We start from the raw sequence: 5,068 nt of genomic DNA on the forward strand, positions 1-5,068 counted from the left end.
GGCTTACTGATGGATACGGAGTTGTGATACGCTTTCTGACATAATGGAAAGGTAAGTGATGCGACGCCATGAAAAATAAGTTTTTAAGAGATAACTGGTGCTGGATTAGCTTCTGATAGATTTAGAAAAGATTGCTTAATATTAGCTGCCGATGGAGCAGTTGCCCCCTCCATGGGGTTGTCGCAATTTCTCTGTGGCTGGACTTAGGAGCATAATGGGGTGTTCTTCTTAAGCGAGCAGGATTTATGTTTGGTGAGTGTTAATCGGCGAGGTCTACCTTATTCTGCCACGGCATTGTGCTGTCCGGTTCTTGGCAACATTTCTGGCAGGTCTTTTCTCTTGTGAGGAAATTGATCCCTCAGCTACGGTGGATCTCAATGAGGCTGAATTGTATAAGTAATGTCCGAATTGGGCAGAGGCATTCTCGCAGACATTGTATAGGGCTGGATTTAGTGTCTAGTTAGACGTTAAACCTCCTCGGATGTAGTTCCATTAAAATTAGCTTTCAATAAATAGGCTAATTTCCCAGAAATTGCAGAGCAACCGTTTTGAACCATGTTTGGAAAAGTTGGGGGTTAAATAGGAGAAGGGTGGGTAAAAAATAGTTTCATCTACTAAAAAGGAGGTTAGGGAGTGGCTGTAGGGGAGCTGTGGAGGCCACAAACCTCCTCATGCTTACCCACCGTAAAATGCAGCTTTTAAAAAGAGGCGGAATTTTATTTTTGTATCCAACCACTCAGTTATAGAGTATGAATTGTGGTTGGAATCCTGTGAGCCCACTGCGACTGGAATTCATTTAATAGAAGAGTTAGAATTCCAGCAGAAATATTTGGCCTAAGCCATGTCTTTAAGACGCTTTCTGTATCCGACCTCTTTGTTACAGGCTATGAATTTTTTTTTGGTATACTCTGAGCCCACTGCGACTGGAATTCATTTTAATAGAAGAGTTGGAATTCCAGCAGAAATATTGGGCCTAAGCCATGTGTTTAAGACGCGTTCTGTATCCTACCTCTCTGTTACAGAGTATACATTTTGGCCTGAAGAATGTGACTGTAATTCTTATTGATAGAAAACTTACAAATCCAGCAAAAAGATTTTGGTATAAGCCATGCCTTTCAGTAACGTTTCATGCTGCCTGGAACCGAATGCACTGCCGTGACGGGATGGGGTTAGAATTTTGCTTAGGTGGTTTTCGGTTTTATTGTATTTGCTAAATACTTCAGGCAAGTGTTTTTAGATAGGTTTTGATTTCATTGTGTGTTTTTCCATACTTTAAACGTGTAATTTATATATCTGTTACGCGTGAAGTCATGGGAGATGAGAAGCTTGCTGGGTGACCATCTAATTCAGCGACGGGACGACGTATAAAGTAAATGGACCGTGTGCTCCAGTATGCTTGAACCGGTAAGTAATGTGACGTAGCGAGGACACGGACTCACGTCTCTTTATCCTGGCTGTGCCTGTGGAAGAGCAATTCTGCATTAGCCCTTGAAGCCAAAATACGTTAGGCTTACTGATGGATACGGAGTTGTGATACGCTTTCTGACATAATGGAAAGGTAAGTGATGCGACGCCATGAAAAATAAGTTTTTAAGAGATAACTGGTGCTGGATTAGCTTCTGATAGATTTAGAAAAGATTGCTTAATATTAGCTGCCGATGGAGCAGTTGCCCCCTCCATGGGGTTGTCGCAATTTCTCTGTGGCTGGACTTAGGAGCATAATGGGGTGTTCTTCTTAAGCGAGCAGGATTTATGTTTGGTGAGTGTTAATCGGCGAGGTCTACCTTATTCTGCCACGGCATTGTGCTGTCCGGTTCTTGGCAACATTTCTGGCAGGTCTTTTCTCTTGTGAGGAAATTGATCCCTCAGCTACGGTGGATCTCAATGAGGCTGAATTGTATAAGTAATGTCCGAATTGGGCAGAGGCATTCTCGCAGACATTGTATAGGGCTGGATTTAGTGTCTAGTTTGACGTTAAACCTCCTCGGATGTAGTTCCATTAAAATTAGCTTTCAATAAATAGGCTAATTTCCCAGAAATTGCAGAGCAACCGTTTTGAACCATGTTTGGAAAAGTTGGGGGTTAAATAGGAGAAGGGTGGGTAAAAAATAGTTCATCTACAATGTCTGCGAGTTGCCTCTACTAGAAAGGAGGTTAGGGAGTGGCTGTAGGGGAGCTGTGGAGGCCACAAACCTCCTCATGCTTACCCACCGTAAAATGCAGCTTTTAAAAAGAGGCGGAATTTTATTTTTGTATCCAACCACTCAGTTATAGAGTATGAATTGTGGTTGGAATCCTGTGAGCCCACTGCGACTGGAATTCATTTTAATAGAAGAGTTAGAATTCCAGCAGAAATATTTGGCCTAAGCCATGTCTTTAAGACGCTTTCTGTATCCGACCTCTTTGTTACAGGCTATGAATTTTTTTTTGGTATACTCTGAGCCCACTGCGACTGGAATTCATTTTAATAGAAGAGTTGGAATTCCAGCAGAAATATTGGGCCTAAGCCATGTGTTTAAGACAGCGTTCTGTATCCTACCTCTCTGTTACAGAGTATACATTTTGGCCTGAAGAATGTGACTGTAATTCTTATTGATAGAAAACTTACAAATCCAGCAAAAAGATTTTGGTATAAGCCATGCCTTTCAGTAACGTTTCATGCTGCCTGGAACCGAATGCACTGCCGTGACGGGATGGGGTTAGAATTTTGCTTAGGTGGTTTTCGGTTTTATTGTATTTGCTAAATACTTCAGGCAAGTGTTTTTAGATAGGTTTTGATTTCATTGTGTGTTTTTCCATACTATAAACGTGTAATTTATATATCTGTTACGCGTGAAGTCATGGGAGATGAGAAGCTTGCTGGGTGACCATCTAATTCAGCGACGGGACGACGTATAAAGTAAATGGACCGTGTGCTCCAGTATGCTTGAACCGGTAAGTAATGTGACGTAGCGAGGACACGGACTCACGTCTCTTTATCCTGGCTGTGCCTGTGGAAGAGCAATTCTGCATTAGCCCTTGAAGCCAAAATACGTTAGGCTTACTGATGGATACGGAGTTGTGATACGCTTTCTGACATAATGGAAAGGTAAGTGATGCGACGCCATGAAAAATAAGTTTTTAAGAGATAACTGGTGCTGGATTAGCTTCTGATTAGATTTAGTAAAGATTGCTTAATATTAGCTGCCGATGGAGCAGTTGCCCCCTCCATGGGGTTGTCGCAATTTCTCTGTGGCTGGACTTAGGAGCATAATGGGGTGTTCTTCTTAAGCGAGCAGGATTTCTGTTTAGCGAGTGTTAATCGGAGAGGTCTTCCTTATTGTGCCACGGCATTGTGCTGTCCGGTTCTTGGCAACATTTCTGGCAGGTCTTTTCTCTTGTGAGGAAATTGATTCCTCAGCTACGGTGGATCTCAATGAGGCTGAATTGTATAAGTAATGTCCGAATTGGGCAGAGGCATTCTCGCAGACATTGTATAGGGCTGGATTTAGTGTCTAGTTAGACCTTAAACCTCCTTGGATGTAGTTCCATTAAAATTAGCTTTCAATAAATAGGCTAATTTCCCAGAAATTGCAGAGCAACCGTTTTGAACCATGTTTGGAAAAGTTGGGGGTTAAATAGGAGAAGGGTGGGTAAAAAATAGTTTCATCTACAATGTCTGCGAGTTGCCTCTACTAAAAAGGAGGTTAGGGAGTGGCTGTAGGGGAGCTGTGAAGGCCACAAACCTCCTCATGCTTACCCACCGTAAAATGCAGCTTTTAAAAAGAGGCGGAATTTTATTTTTGTATCCAACCACTCAGTTATAGAGTATGAATTGTGGTTGGAATCCTGTGAGCCCACTGCGACTGGAATTCATTTTAATAGAAGAGTTAGAATTCCAGCAGAAATATTTGGCCTGAAGCCATGTCTTTAAGACGCTTTCTGTATCCGACCTCTTTGTTACAGGCTATGAATTTTTTTTTGGTATACTCTGAGCCCACTGCGACTGGAATTCATTTTAATAGAAGAGTTGGAATTCCAGCAGAAATATTGGGCCTAAGCCATGTGTTTAAGACGCGTTCTGTATCCTACCTCTCTGTTACAGAGTATACATTTTGGCCTGAAGAATGTGACTGTAATTCTTATTGATAGAAAACTTACAAATCCAGCAAAAAGATTTTGGTATAAGCCATGCCTTTCAGTAACGTTTCATGCTGCCTGGAACCGAATGCACTGCCGTGACGGGATGGGGTTAGAATTTTGCTTAGGTGGTTTTCGGTTTTATTGTATTTGCTAAATACTTCAGGCAAGTGTTTTTAGATAGGTTTTGATTTCATTGTGTGTTTTTCCATACTTTAAACGTGTAATTTATATATCTGTTACGCGTGAAGTCATGGGAGATGAGAAGCTTGCTGGGTGACCATCTAATTCAGCGACGGGACGACGTATAAAGTAAATGGACCGTGTGCTCCAGTATGCTTGAACCGGTAAGTAATGTGACGTAGCGAGGACACGGACTCACGTCTCTTTATCCTGGCTGTGCCTGTGGAAGAGCAATTCTGCATTAGCCCTTGAAGCCAAAATACGTTAGGCTTACTGATGGATACGGAGTTGTGATACGCTTTCTGACATAATGGAAAGGTAAGTGATGCGACGCCATGAAAAATAAGTTTTTAAGAGATAACTGGTGCTGGATTAGCTTCTGATAGATTTAGAAAAGATTGCTTAATATTAGCTGCCGATGGAGCAGTTGCCCCCTCCATGGGATTGTCGCAATTTCTCTGTGGCTGGACTTAGGAGCATAATGGGGTGTTCTTCTTAAGCGAGCAGGATTTATGTTTGGTGAGTGTTAATCGGCGAGGTCTACCTTATTCTCCCACGGCATTGTGCTGTCCGGTTCTTGGCAACATTTCTGGCAGGTCTTTTCTCTTGTGAGGAAATTGATTCCTCAGCTACGGTGGATCTCAATGAGGCTGAATTGTATAAGTAATGTCCGAATTGGGCAGAGGCATTCTCGCAGACATTGTATAGGGCTGGATTTAGTGTCTAGTTAGACGTTAAACCTCCTCGGATGTAGTTCCATTAAAAT

The sequence above is a fragment of the Microcaecilia unicolor genome, unplaced genomic scaffold (assembly GCF_901765095.1).
Source record: "Microcaecilia unicolor unplaced genomic scaffold, aMicUni1.1, whole genome shotgun sequence".
Classification (NCBI taxonomy): Eukaryota; Metazoa; Chordata; class Amphibia; order Gymnophiona; family Siphonopidae; genus Microcaecilia; species Microcaecilia unicolor.